The sequence below is a fragment of the Bidens hawaiensis genome, unplaced genomic scaffold, assembly GCF_021521415.1.
Source record: "Bidens hawaiensis isolate Kalapana, Puna unplaced genomic scaffold, B.hawaiensis_p1.1 tig00026300_1, whole genome shotgun sequence".
NCBI lineage: Eukaryota > Viridiplantae > Streptophyta > Magnoliopsida > Asterales > Asteraceae > Bidens > Bidens hawaiensis.
The window spans coordinates 170,360-186,580 of record NW_027494236.1 but is presented as its reverse complement, the minus strand read 5'-3'; positions in this window follow the sequence as shown (position 1 = coordinate 186,580).

Genomic DNA, 16,221 nt, shown 5'->3' with positions numbered 1-16,221 from the left:
TAAATAACCTAAATCTTATTTTACGATCTAATTCATCAATTGTTTCATCGGGCGTCCATCCATATCAATATAATTCAATTGTCGATCCATATCAAACTAATCTACAGATTGACATCAAACTAAATTGAGTTATCTAAACCTAAAAATGTTCGTTACCTGCGAATAAACTTCAAACACAATCAGTCAATTTTTTTTTACAATTAAACAAACGATTGCTGTTTGTTCTTCAATTTTTCACCTAATCATACAAATTTGAGCATTCAATTTACAGTTGCAACTTATTTTGGATGTTAAACAAAAGTGAAGACACTGTACATTTAAACGTTCTGACAAAAAACGAACACCTTTAAACGTTCAAGTTTAGAAGTTCTGTACCAAAACTTTAGAAGTTCTAACAAAAAGGTTTAGAAGTTCTAACAAAAACATCAATCGATTATGGATTTGTAGAAATAATGTACTAAATCGAGCTCTGATTAGGGTTCAAAATATTATGCTTAAACGTTCTGAAACAAAAGTGAAGATCTTTAAACGTTTTGACAAAAAAAGAACATCTTTAAACGTTCTAATACATTCAAAGAAGTTCTGGATGTTCAAAAAGCTTTAGAAGTTCAGAACATCTAAACATAACTTTTAAACTAACAAAAAAAATTAAACACCTGTAACATGAAATTGAACACTGAAATCACTTCATATAATCTCGTAATCATCAAACAATTATCAATCGACCGTCAATTTGATCATCGATTCTTTCATATAAACAAAATATGGAACATCTGCAATTCTGCAAATGGCGCTTAAAACTTTAAACGTTCAGTTAAAATCTATCACTCAAAACTCAAAACTGATCAATTAAAACTTCAAATTGATGATTAATTGGACCAATTTCAAAGTTTAATTGATCAATTAGTTCAACAATTTCAATTTCAATTGGTCAATTTTATCAAATGACATGTGAACAAGTTGTGACGGAGGAAGATGGTGTGCGGTGGACGGTGGACAGAATCGTTGGATGGTGACAGATTGCTGAACGGTCATGGTGAAGGTGGACGGAATCGATGGGAGCAACGAATCAGATTTGATGAAAATTACAATATTGCCACCGCGTGTTATTTAAAATCGACGGAGATACGAGTAGCGTACGTAATGTACGAGTAGGGATTATTGTATTTGATCCTTTATCTATCTATCTATCTATCTATCTATCTATCTATCTATCTATCTATATATATGGTAATTATCATAAGAGAATCATTTGAAAATTGAGAAATTTGATAACCATTTTGAACCACTAAAAATACCTTTAAAAAAGTATTTTAAAAAAATCATAAAAGAAAAATAACAAAAATTTTAATCAATCAATCAATCAATCATACCCAGTAAAATCCCACCGACAGCAGAGCTATAGGTAGGGTCTGGGGAGGGTGGGATGTAGGCACACCGTACCTCTATCCAAAGGAATAAAGAGGTGGCTTCCAGAGAGACCCTCGGCTCTAAGAACATGTGTATGAAGCAAAAAAAGGAAATCAAAGTTTAACAGTTATATAAAATAACAAAAATTTTAAAAAAGTAAAAAAACCAAAATTCTAATATTTCATTCCAGTTTCATAAAAAAAACACTTCGTATTATACACATGTGTATAATTTCATTTAATCTCTAGTTACGTAATGTACACATATGTGCATTATCATTAACCTTAAATTGTACATATGTGTATAAAATTAAAAAAATAAGTATTATACATATGTGTATAATTTTGTTAAACCGATATTTTTTTCAATTTTTTTCTTTTTTTATAAAACCGGAATGAACAATAAAAATTTTTGGTTTTTTAAATTTGTTTATTTTCGATTTTTTTGTGTTTTATAAATTTTTTTATTTTTTTTGTTAAAAAGGGTGTTTTTTGTGGTCTAAAATGGTTATCAAAGTTCTTAATTTCAAAATTGTTCTCACATAATCCTAATCTCATATATATATATATATATATATATATATATATATATATATAGGGAGAAGATCATTAGAGAACTCCATTTTATGGAGAAAACTAAAGAACTAATAATAAAATAATTTTAATTTAATTAAAAAAAAAAAATTTAAAATTTTTTTTTTTCATCCTTCTTATATGTTTTTATTCTTCACCACAAAAAAAATATAAAAATAACAAAATAATAAAAAAAATTAACGAGTAATGCATATATTCAGTACACCGACTTTTTTTATAATGCATATATGCAATAGTGTACATTTTGATATTTTTAATAGTGTTGAATAACATATATATAGTTGTTTATATTGTATATTTGCAATAGTGTTATGTTATATACAAAAATTAAAAAAAAATCGATATAGTGCATATGTGCACTAGTGTTGTATTACATATATGCGATAATGTGTTATGCATACAATTATTAGTGTTGTATTTGCATATATTCAATAGTGTGTATTGGATAAGGCAATTGTGTTGTATTATATGCAATAAAATACTATTGTATATATGCAATAGGCATTAGTGCACATATGCACTACAGTACTACACCGACAAGTTGTTGTTTTTTTTAGGAACAATATAATCTTATTAGAAGGAGGAAAGAAAAAAAATCACAAAATAATTTTTTAAAAATATTTAAAAATTATTCTTTACTAGTTCTCTAGTTCTCTCTTTAAAAGAAGTTCTCTCTAGATCCCACCCCTATATATATATATATATATATATATATATGATTGATTTTCTTTTGAGAACCACTTTGAGTTTTAAGAACTCGAAAGAACTCAATGTAACAATTATTTTTTTGAATTTTTTTACACACATGTAATATGAAAGTGTAAGTAACTTAAAAAAATTACAGTATTTTTTTACATACCGAATCAACTTATTACACATGTGTAACAAAAATTTAAACTTGTGTAATTATCAAAAATATTTATTCTATCTCCATTAATTTTTTAATCAGATTTAATTACAGCCACATATTCAATACTCATTTAATTAAATGTGTTGTCCATATTGAGTTCTTAAAGTTATAACAACTTATCAAGTTCTCAAAATATCATTCCCCTATATATATATATATACACACACACATATATATATACATATATATATACGTATATAGTGTAAGGATTCTAAGAGAAACATTTGAAAATTGAGAACTTAGAGAACCATTTTGGATTACTAAAAAAACCTCTAAAACATATTTAAAAAAAATCATAAAACAAAAAATAACAAAAATTTTTAAAAAGTAAATAAAACAAAAAATCATATATTTCATTTCGGTTTCATAAAAAAAATCATATAATATACGTGTATAATTTCATTTAATCTCTAATTACGTAATGAACACGTATGTGTATTATCATTTACCTTAAATAACATGTATAAAATTGTTGGGCCAAGTTTATGTGGTTTGTACTTAATATAGTTATGATGGGCTTGGGGTGCGGGTTCTATGTAAACCCAGAACACACTTGTGTTCTCGGTGGGCTTTTCTTTTTTGGGCCAGTGTGTTGCTTCCCCTATATATAGTTGATATTGTTTATAGGGTTAAGGTTGTTCATTGCTAGTATTTCGTGATCAAGTATTGTAAGTGCTTAAGCACCCGACGTATTTATCAATATACGTGTGTTTTGAAGCAACTCCGTGTTAATTTACTTTGTCTACTCGTGTTCTTGAATCACCAAGTATAGGTACTCCACACCTATACTTGTTGTGTTGATATCATATTGTAGTGATCCAAATTCGGGACTTATAATTGGTATCAGAGCCTTAGACCTATTCAGGCTCGTTATTGTGATATCAACGATTCAAAGATCAGCTGTTACGCTGGTCACAGTGCTTTTTCCGGTGAGCATAGTATCGGAGAAGAAGAAAAAGAAAATGTGGCCAAAGATTGACTTATATTTGGAAACGGTTTGAATCCCACTAAATTAAGGATTAAACTGTTACCTAAATTCACTGGTCAAATCTTTCTCGGCGTTCTCGGGAAATAAATTGAGATCTCGGCTGGTTTTTGTTCTTTGTCACTCCTGTTTTCGGTTATTAGTTATTTTTGGTCAATTTCTTGGTTCTCGGCCAAGGATTGGTCAACGTTTAGGGTTCTCGGTCAACGCTAAGGGTTCTCGGTCAACGCTCAGTGTTTTCAGTCAACACCTGGTCAATCACTTGTTCACGGTCAACGTATTCTTAGCCCAGTCTGGGGTGTTGGGCCTGTTCGTCTTGGATTTGGACCACCAAACTGAACTGAATTTGAATTGGACTTAATTCTATTTAGATTTAAATTAAAATGGCCTAGTTAACTAATGGCAGCAGTTCCATCAACTCGTCACTCCACCAAGAATGTTGAGTCAAAGATTTGACCAAAGTGAGATATATGGAAGATTGGAATCTTCTCAACCTCCTCAGAATTCGCTAAGTATGGATCCGGACACACCTTAGACCTCCGAGCAAGCTTTCTACTTAGCCGGGTACGATATTTTGTCCATCGGGCAAGGTTATCTTCAAGAAGTCTTCTTTAGTGGATATCCGAGCAGGGTTTGCAAATTAGTGCATTGCTGGACAAGGTTCACTAGTTTATGTAGATCCGGGCAAGGTTTACTTTATCAAGCAAGTCTGTTCTTCAAAGCCAAGTAAAGTTCACTCCCGAGTAAGCTTTTAGCTATCCAAGCTCATGAAACCAAGTGATTGGAAGACCGAGCAAGGTATTCATTAATAATAGTGGTCCAAGCAAGCTTGATGATTTAATGGAATATCTCTAAGTAATATCGAGCAAGGTTCAACTCAAACAAGGAATAGTGCTACCGAGCACACTTTGCTTATAAGTTAATTTCTAGCAAAGAGTTGAATGGACAATTGAAGAACAAGGTAGCTAGTAAGGGTTTGTCGGGCAAAGTCTGGCAAAGTCAAGAAGATTGAAGTCTACCCGATGAGTATTTTACTTGGTAAAATACTCTTCAAGTAGAGTCTACCCAGAAACTAAATCCGAGCACACTTCTATGTTACCAAGTCCTGAAGGATGGTAGAGTACACAGCCTACTCGGAAAATGAATATTGTTGCAAAGCCTACCCGGAATACTTGTTTTACACTTAGAATATTTCTGATTATGTAATTTGAATATGTATTTACGTTTGGGGTTTCTAGAATGAATGACAGCTGTAAAGGAGGTGTCAGGCCTATAAAAGGAATAATATAGGGCACACCTCCTAAGGCAGACAAACTCATTAATCCAAAGAGAATATTATTGAGTGTGACGGCTGTCTCAGGATAGTACGGATAAAACTCTCCCTCAAGAAACCCTAAATCGATTACCCTTTGTATGATGAATGTTATATAAATGAAAATCTTTTGAGTGAATCCTGAGTGTGTTAGTTACCTTTGATTATTGATTGCAACTACCCTGTTTGTTATTGATTCCGCCTTTAACAAACGATAATCTTTCTAAATATAGCAACCCGTCATTAACTCCCTTGTCAACACATCTATCTGTATGAGTTATGACATGATTTGAGTAAGATCCAGCTGAAATCGGGGACCTGACAAGTGGTATCAGAGCTTGTTGCTGCTACTTTGGAAAGATTGTTGCTGATTGAAGATTTGAAGAAAGATAACGTAAGCACACCACTATTCCATTGAAAAGTGACGTCAGCAGCTATGTTCTTTATTTTTCTTCCAGATCTACAATCATTTGGTGTTTTCTCTTCCTTATTCTGTTTAAAGCTTTAATTTTTATATATAAATCTTGTTCTAATCGCATCAGACATATCAGATCTGAACAACCGGTTTTCAGATCTGTTTATTTTTGAACTCTGTTTTTGCAAAGAAACTACTTTTGATTTCTCAAAATGAAATCAAAATGTCTGGTTACAAGGAACAAGAAGTGTGTACTAACAAGATTCCTAGACTGTATGGACAGGAAAATTTCACAAAATGGAAGGTCTTGTTTGAAGCAGCCGTTTGCTATAATGATGTTGATATGTGGAACTCCATCAAGAATGGTCCACAAGGCACTGAAGAGGAAGGTGCAAACACAGCTGCAACTGCTGCTGTGAGAGAAAGAATGAGAAAAGTAGATGACAAGGCTTTAGCTATGTTAAAGCTAGGTCTGTCTTGGGAAATACTTACCAAGGTTGCACATCATCCCAATGCAAAGGCAATGTATGATGCAATACTTGAAATGTTTGAGGGAAATGTTGAGCTCAAAAACATCAAGAAGTAGAGATTGAAGCAGCAGCTAGAAAGATTCAAGTATAAAGAAGGAGAAAGGTTGAAATCTATTCTTGAAAGGTTTTTAGCAATAGTGAATGATCTCAGAACTGTAACAACCGCCAAAAATTAGACTAATCTGGTAATTATATTATCCGTAATCGTGTATTAATTAGTAAAATAAATACATAGGAATAATATTTTTAGTCAAAGTTTTTGATTTTAGTTGAATTTTAAAGTATGGAACCCGAAAAAGTTCAATTTTGTCGTGTAGCTGACACTGTGTAAGTTGACACCGGGTAATATCTCAAAACGGATAAATTCATAAACGTGTCAAGATGACCTCGAAAAATTTAATTTTATGTTAGGATATTAGAGATAGTGTATAAACTTAATTTTAGAATGTTCGAATCGCGAAAATTAGAAAATAAGTAACCGAAAGCTAGTAGAGGACACCGTAAGAGCCCGACATTAAGTTTATCAGAAAATTATGTTTTTAGGCAGACATTGACTGTAATCTAATTTCGCTCAAAGTCTGATAAAAATTATTAGAAACGGAAGTCGTTTGGCTAGATAGATTACGAGATACGTTAAACGTTAATACCTAGTTTTTAGCACATGTCAATATTCAAATTACCTCTCCCTCTCCCTCTCCCATCTCTCTCGGCCGCCACCCTCACACAACCAAACCCACCTCCCAAACCCACCAATAAGAAGCTCACATGTATGTATCTCATGATTACTTAGGTTACTTGTAAACCCAACAAGCCATCCAACACACCTATCCTTGAATCCAACTCACCACTCTACTCCTCTCTTCCTCCCTTCATATAACCGGCCACCCCATCACCTCCCTACCATCTCACATTTTTAAACTTTTACACACACAACAATTGATTAGGAGGTATTTGGTGGAGGTTTAAGCAAAATACAAGAAGTAGGAAGCCAAAGGAAGGATTATAGCCAACCCAAGGTCACATTATCACCTCCATAGGCACCAAATCCGAAACCCAAGGTAACCCACTTCAAAGATTGGTGTATATTAGTTGCTAGTTGATGTTTAAAGCTTGATTTTAGTATGTTTGGTAATATACATGCAAGTATAATATGGATATATGCATGTATGTATGTGACCGTGAGTTTGTATAGGAATGTGTAAGATGGGATTTGTTGATTATAGGACTTGTTATGGTTACATTTTAGCTTGTATAGATTGTCCATATGGATGTTACTTGAGTTTGTTTAACAAATGAGTTTAGGTATTGTTTTAATAATGGAATTAAATGTGTAAATGGTCAAAAGATTGGAAATGGATTATGGGTAAAAACATCCATTAGAACCATGGGTTTTGATTTTGGTATTGGATTGAAGTTGTAATGGTTATATGGTTAAAGAAGAATGATAATTTTTAAAACCCACATACTTGATTACTTGAAAAAGTTGTAAGTAATAATAATAATGGTTTTGAAAGAATCTTGGAAAAGGGTTGACAAAAGTGTAGAGATTTGACTTTGTTGGAAAGTCACTTACACATGCAAGTAATACAAAATTTGACTTTTGATCATAAAGCTCATACTTGACTTGTATTGATTTTATATGGATTGAAAATGACAAACTAAGTGATTGAATGGGACATATGGAAAGGAATGAAATCTACTAGAAGTATTAGGATGCATGAAACATAATAACTTAGATAAACAAGAGTTTGTGTTAAACTTACTAATAAAGGAAACTTTGTAAATTGTACAAGATGTTTTCGCAAAATGATTTGATAAGTGAACATAATCTTGTGTGGATGATTAAAGACTTGTGGTTAGGATTACTTTGGTAAACTCTATTGTAAAGATTGTTAGTATAATAATAAGGTTGTTAAAAATTACCACTTACTAGTAATAGAAACTTTGTTGTTAAAGAAATCAAGAATGTGTTGGTTAAAAGATAATAATGGGATGAAATAAGATGTTACTATGGATTAGTAAGATATGGAAATTTTGGTACATAAACACCTTGTAGAGATTATAGAAACGACATGTTTATCGTGTAGTTAAAAACTTAAGCTAAGGCTTGAGCATGTGTAGTTAAAAATTTGTTTTATGTGCATACTTGGTGCTAGATGATCAAACATGTATATGAAGATATATTATTTGTTATTATATGTATATTTGCTGTACCAAATGGTTTGGTTTTGACATTGTGACTTAAATAGCTTGTCGGTGACTTTAACGATCGGAAAGTTCGACTTTTAAGGTAAACCGACAAGAGTTTTTGGAACTGAATTAAAACAGCTCCTAAAGTCATAATATTCTTATATTTAACATAAGTTAAAGTATAAGAAAAGTCAAGAATAGCAAAACTTAAACCAACACGGTTCGTGTCGCGAAAACCGACACGAAAACGTTAAAAATTGGCATTTTTAAGAAATTGGCAATAAAATAAAAACCAAAACATTTTTATTGAAAAACCAATAAAACTTGACTAAAAACTATATAAAAAGTGTTCTAGATAATTTAAAAACTAAAAGTTTCATAAAAATGACAACCGGTTCGTTTTTAAGCTCCAAACCAACGAAACCGGCAAAACCGACAAAACCGATTATAATAGAGTCAAAATAATAACTTGAATTTTTCCAAAACACTCCAGCAACTAAAGGTAATAATTTTTATAAATTTTAATAATTAAATTAAATTATTAAATAAAACAATTATTAGTTGATTATTACTTGTTTATATTTTTAAGTACAGAATTATAAGTTTATAAGTAGTAAACTTTATGTGTTATATGCTTGTGTGGATTTTAGAATAAGAATATGTATATTTTAGTCAAATTTAAGATTAACGAACGTGTACTAATATAGGAACAAGAGTTTATTCGAACACTGAAATCAAAGGTGAGTTCTTCCTCCGAAAAGCATATTGTATATCTATATTCGTATTTATATATATATATGTTTTGAAAACGCATTATACTACAAATTGTCGTTATTGTGGGATGAATCAATTTGGTTAAATAACTGTTAACCTAATTGAGGGCACAGAAATGTTGGTAGATCTATCGGGGTGACGCCCCCCACTTCCATTCGCGTTGGGTTAAAAGTGGGAATATTTCGAGTATGGTACGTTTCGAGTTATCAAATTGGTAGTCATACACGCGTTGTATTCGTAGCTAGTCTACAACTAACGCTTTTTGTGCTTAAAGGTAAAATGCGGGTTTCGTTATTGTGTTGTACCGTGTTTGATCGGTCTTTAATTGGGAGTATAATGGCCGTACACCATTATATTCATGTGTTGTTTATATATAAATTGTTTATATTTATATAATAAGTTTTTCTTCTCAGGAATAACTCACCAACATTCGTGTTGACCCAAATATTATTTAATTATGCTTTGCAGGAAAGTGAAGGTTTCGAGGTGGCATGGAAACGAGAGCGTGGGGTGTTTGAACAAAAGTGATGTGTTGTAAACCGTGCATCAGCACGTGTAATAAACTCTGATGTTGTAAAATATTTCTTATAATAAAAGATGATGCTTTTATTATTAAATGGTTATTATTGTTGACTATCGGCGTCTGTCATAACCCGAATGAATTAAAGTTAAGACTTCCGCTGTGTTAAGTTAAGGTTTTCGGGGTGTGACAGAAGTTGGTACCAGAGCCAACAGTTATAGAGAATTAGAAAATATAAAGTTTTCTAAACTATAACGGTATGTTCAAACACGCGCTCTTTTCCCGCCTCTCGAAACGAAAAGGTAACAAAGATACATATATAATTGATTATTACTAACTTGAATTGATATGTTTATTCAGATGACGAACTCTGTGGCGATCGTATCTGACTCCGACTCTAGTAGCAGCGGTACTCCACTATCACCGGTGGAGTGGCGTCCGGTAGTTGCATCAGGAGATGCCGGGTCTACTTCGAAAGCTACACCCTTGAAGGTGTACACTCGAAGAAGGACCATGGCAAACCATGATGCATCGGCCCCTGTCATTACACTCCCATTAGCTGTGATCCCACCCTCTTCACCACCGCCTCCCGCACCGGAGCCTGTGGTCGAGGAACCCTCTGATCACGAGCTACTTATGGTTCTTCTTGCCAAGTTCTCAGCCTACGAGAACATCGTTCATAACATGGTGGCCCGTGTGCTTGCTATCGAGCATAAACAGGGTCTTGATGACCAAACTCGTGATGTGATGCACCAGTTTGTGAACGAACTGAAGAACCAGGGACTGATGACAAAAGCCAGGGTAGGAGTTCTTGAGATGAAGAATGAGATGATAGAGCCATGCGTAGGCTATTTGATGAGCCTTCACTAGATGTAGTAGGGCGTTTTGGGTAATATGTTTGTTATGGTAGTGGTGATGTAACTTAACCTTGGAACATGTTGTTATTTTCGTGTGGTTGTGGTAAGAACTAGAATTAAGGTGGGTGATCAAGGTGTAGGTAAGTACACCTAATTTTTGGTATATTGGTACATTATAAAATCCCACTATTTGATGATTATATTTATGTTTGTATTATTAATAATGCTATTTGGTTCTTTACAACTTAGAAAAATATCACTTTTTCCAAAACTAACCAAAATTATATATTTTTGTAAAAAGAACATGGCGCCAAAAACAAGACGATCCACTAATAATCAAGCAACCGGATTACCTTCCTCTCAAAACGAGTTAGCTCAGCTAATCGCTCAACATGTAAATGCGGCACTCGAGCAACATGAGGCTAATCGCAACGCAAGCCAAAACCCCCTAAATACAACTAATACTTCAAGTGGAGAAGCGCCTAGAACCGAAAATCTAAACAAAAACCCCTCAGGTAGCACGGTACGCGGGTGCTCATACAAAATTTTCCAAGGTTGCGGACCGAAAGAATTTACCGTTGCCGAAGGACCTTTGGAAATTATCCGGTGGATTGAGAAAATGGAATCTGTAATGAAAATCAGTGATTGCACTCCTCTCGAACGGATAAAATACGGAGTGTGCTCATTCCGTGATGAGGCACTCGAATGGTGGAACTCCATAATTCAAAATCTTGGAGAAGATGCCGCTTACCGTCTAACCTGGGAAGAACTAAAAGAAATGTTGTTAAAGGAGTACTGTCCCCGAAACGAACTTCAGAAAATCGAATACGAATTCTGGCAGTTAAAGATGGAAGGTGCTGACATTGGAGGATATACTTCCGGATTCAACGCTTTGGCACGACTAGTACCCCGACTGGTTACGCCTGAATATGCAAGAATCGAGAGGTACATTTGGGACTTAGCTCCCGAGATCCGAGGATTGGTTACCTCCTCCAATCCAACCACTATCCAGTCAGCCCGAGAGCTGGCAAAATCTTTAACTGATAATGCAATTTGTTGGAATTACGTATGCCCGAGACACATACTTAAACTAATGTGGCTAACTGTGTTTGATCCAAGTCGGGTCATACCCAATAACAAGCTAGACAACACCAAATGTATTCTTTAATGATTTGATCACTTAAACGAATACCGAACACTACGTGTTTAGAAAATTGGTTTTCTAAACAAACACACTTGAGGATTTAAATAAATTATCTGGATAATTTGTTTATATAAATTAATTATTTAATTGGTTAAGTAATTATGTAAATGCATGTACATTTTATAAAGTTAAGTTTTATAAAATGAATGGAGATGGTTTTAAAATGGTTAAAACAAAACACAAAAAAAAAAAAAAAAAAAAAAAAAAAAAAAAATATCAAAACCGGCCATACGTGTGTTTGGAAGCAACTCCGTGTTAATTTTTTGTCCTCGTGTTCTTGACCACCAAGTTAGGTACTCCACACCTATTTGTTGTCTTGTATCATATTGTATGATCCAAATTCGGGACTTATAATTGGTTTCTCCTTAGAACTATTCAGGCTCACATTGGATATCAAATTGAAAGTTTTGTTAGCTTCACATTGGTTTTCCGGTGAGCATAGTATGGTGAAGAAGAAAAAGAAAATGTGGCCAAAGATTGACTTATATTTGGAACCTTGGTTTGAAGACATTAAATTAAGGATTAAACTGTTCTAAATTCACTGGTCAAATTTTCTCGGCGTTCTCTTGTAATATTGATCTCGGCTGGTTTTAGTCTTTGTCACTCATGTTTTCGGTTATTAGTTATTTGGTCAATTTCTTGGTTTTCGGCCAAATTGGTCAACGTTTAGGGTTCTCGGAAACATTAAGGGTTCTCGGTTCAACGCTCATGTTTTCAGTCAATAGGTTTCACTTGTTCACGGTCAACGTATTCCGAAATTTTGGGGTGTTGGGCCTGTTCGTTTTGGATTTGACACCAAACTGAACTGAATTTGAATTGGATTAATTCTATTTGGATTTAAATTAAAATGGCCTAGTTAACTAATGGCAGCAGTTCCATCAACTCGTCACTCCACCAAGAATGTTGAGTCAAAGATTTGACCAAAGTGAGATATATGGAAGATTGGAATCTTCTCAACCTCCTCAGAATTCGCTAAGTATGGATCCGGACACACCTTAGACCTCCGAGCAAGCTTTCTACTTAGCCGGGTACGATATTTTGTCCATCGGGCAAGGTTATCTTCAAGAAGTCTTCTTTAGTGGATATCCGAGCAGGGTTTGCAAATTAGTGCATTGCTGGACAAGGTTCACTAGTTTATGTAGATCCGGGCAAGGTTTACTTTATCAAGCAAGTCTGTTCTTCAAAGCCAAGTAAAGTTCACTCCCGAGTAAGCTTTTAGCTATCCAAGCTCATGAAACCAAGTGATTGGAAGACCGAGCAAGGTATTCATTAATAATAGTGGTCCAAGCAAGCTTGATGATTTAATGGAATATCTCTAAGTAATATCGAGCAAGGTTCAACTCAAACAAGGAATAGTGCTACCGAGCACACTTTGCTTATAAGTTAATTTCTAGCAAAGAGTTGAATGGACAATTGAAGAACAAGGTAGCTAGTAAGGGTTTGTCGGGCAAAGTCTGGCAAAGTCAAGAAGATTGAAGTCTACCCGATGAGTATTTTACTTGGTAAAATACTCTTCAAGTAGAGTCTACCCAGAAACTAAATCCGAGCACACTTCTATGTTACCAAGTCCTGAAGGATGGTAGAGTACACAGCCTACTCGGAAAATGAATATTGTTGCAAAGCCTACCCGGAATACTTGTTTTACACTTAGAATATTTCTGATTATGTAATTTGAATATGTATTTACGTTTGGGGTTTCTAGAATGAATGACAGCTGTAAAGGAGGTGTCAGGCCTATAAAAGGAATAATATAGGGCACACCTCCTAAGGCAGACAAACTCATTAATCCAAAGAGAATATTATTGAGTGTGACGGCTGTCTCAGGATAGTACGGATAAAACTCTCCCTCAAGAAACCCTAAATCGATTACCCTTTGTATGATGAATGTTATATAAATGAAAATCTTTTGAGTGAATCCTGAGTGTGTTAGTTACCTTTGATTATGATTGCAACTACCCTGTTTGTTATTGATTCCGCCTTTAACAAACGATAATCTTTCTAAATATAGCAACCCGTCATTAACTCCCTTGTCAACACATCTATCTGTATGAGTTATGACATGATTTGAGTAAGATCCAGCTGAAATCGGGGACCTGACAAGTGGTATCAGAGCTTGTTGCTGCTACTTTGGAAAGATTGTTGCTGATTGAAGATTTGAAGAAAGATAACGTAAGCACACCACTATTCCATTGAAAAGTGACGTCAGCAGCTATGTTCTTTATTTTTCTTCCAGATCTACAATCATTTGGTGTTTTCTCTTCCTTATTCTGTTTAAAGCTTTAATTTTTATATATAAATCTTGTTCTAATCGCATCAGACATATCAGATCTGAACAACCGGTTTTCAGATCTGTTTATTTTTGAACTCTGTTTTTGCAAAGAAACTACTTTTGATTTCTCAAAATGAATCAAAATGTCTGGTTACAAGGAACAAGAAGTGTGTACTAACAAGATTCCTAGACTGTATGGACAGGAAAATTTCACAAAATGGAAGGTCTTGTTTGAAGCAGCCGTTTGCTATAATGATGTTGATATGTGGAACTCCATCAAGAATGGTCCACAAGGCACTGAAGAGGAAGGTGCAAACACAGCTGCAACTGCTGCTGTGAGAGAAAGAATGAGAAAAGTAGATGACAAGGCTTTAGCTATGTTAAAGCTAGGTCTGTCTTGGGAAATACTTACCAAGGTTGCACATCATCCCAATGCAAAGGCAATGTATGATGCAATACTTGAAATGTTTGAGGGAAATGTTGAGCTCAAAAACATCAAGAAGTAGAGATTGAAGCAGCAGCTAGAAAGATTCAAGTATAAAGAAGGAGAAAGGTTGAAATCTATTCTTGAAAGGTTTTTAGCAATAGTGAATGATCTCAGAACTGTAACAACCGCCAAAAATTAGACTAATCTGGTAATTATATTATCCGTAATCGTGTATTAATTAGTAAAATAAATACATAGGAATAATATTTTTAGTCAAAGTTTTTGATTTTAGTTGAATTTTAAAGTATGGAACCCGAAAAAGTTCAATTTTGTCGTGTAGCTGACACTGTGTAAGTTGACACCGGGTAATATCTCAAAACGGATAAATTCATAAACGTGTCAAGATGACCTCGAAAAATTTAATTTTATGTTAGGATATTAGAGATAGTGTATAAACTTAATTTTAGAATGTTCGAATCGCGAAAATTAGAAAATAAGTAACCGAAAGCTAGTAGAGGACACCGTAAGAGCCCGACATTAAGTTTATCAGAAAATTATGTTTTTAGGCAGACATTGACTGTAATCTAATTTCGCTCAAAGTCTGATAAAAATTATTAGAAACGGAAGTCGTTTGGCTAGATAGATTACGAGATACGTTAAACGTTAATACCTAGTTTTTAGCACATGTCAATATTCAAATTACCTCTCCCTCTCCCTCTCCCATCTCTCTCGGCCGCCACCCTCACACAACCAAACCCACCTCCCAAACCCACCAATAAGAAGCTCACATGTATGTATCTCATGATTACTTAGGTTACTTGTAAACCCAACAAGCCATCCAACACACCTATCCTTGAATCCAACTCACCACTCTACTCCTCTCTTCCTCCCTTCATATAACCGGCCACCCCATCACCTCCCTACCATCTCACATTTTTAAACTTTTACACACACAACAATTGATTAGGAGGTATTTGGTGGAGGTTTAAGCAAAATACAAGAAGTAGGAAGCCAAAGGAAGGATTATAGCCAACCCAAGGTCACATTATCACCTCCATAGGCACCAAATCCGAAACCCAAGGTAACCCACTTCAAAGATTGGTGTATATTAGTTGCTAGTTGATGTTTAAAGCTTGATTTTAGTATGTTTGGTAATATACATGCAAGTATAATATGGATATATGCATGTATGTATGTGACCGTGAGTTTGTATAGGAATGTGTAAGATGGGATTTGTTGATTATAGGACTTGTTATGGTTACATTTTAGCTTGTATAGATTGTCCATATGGATGTTACTTGAGTTTGTTTAACAAATGAGTTTAGGTATTGTTTTAATAATGGAATTAAATGTGTAAATGGTCAAAAGATTGGAAATGGATTATGGGTAAAAACATCCATTAGAACCATGGGTTTTGATTTTGGTATTGGATTGAAGTTGTAATGGTTATATGGTTAAAGAAGAATGATAATTTTTAAAACCCACATACTTGATTACTTGAAAAAGTTGTAAGTAATAATAATAATGGTTTTGAAAGAATCTTGGAAAAGGGTTGACAAAAGTGTAGAGATTTGACTTTGTTGGAAAGTCACTTACACATGCAAGTAATACAAAATTTGACTTTTGATCATAAAGCTCATACTTGACTTGTATTGATTTTATATGGATTGAAAATGACAAACTAAGTGATTGAATGGGACATATGGAAAGGAATGAAATCTACTAGAAGTATTAGGATGCATGAAACATAATAACTTAGATAAACAAGAGTTTGTGTTAAACTTACTAATAAAGGAAACTTTGTAAATTGTACAAGATGTTTTCG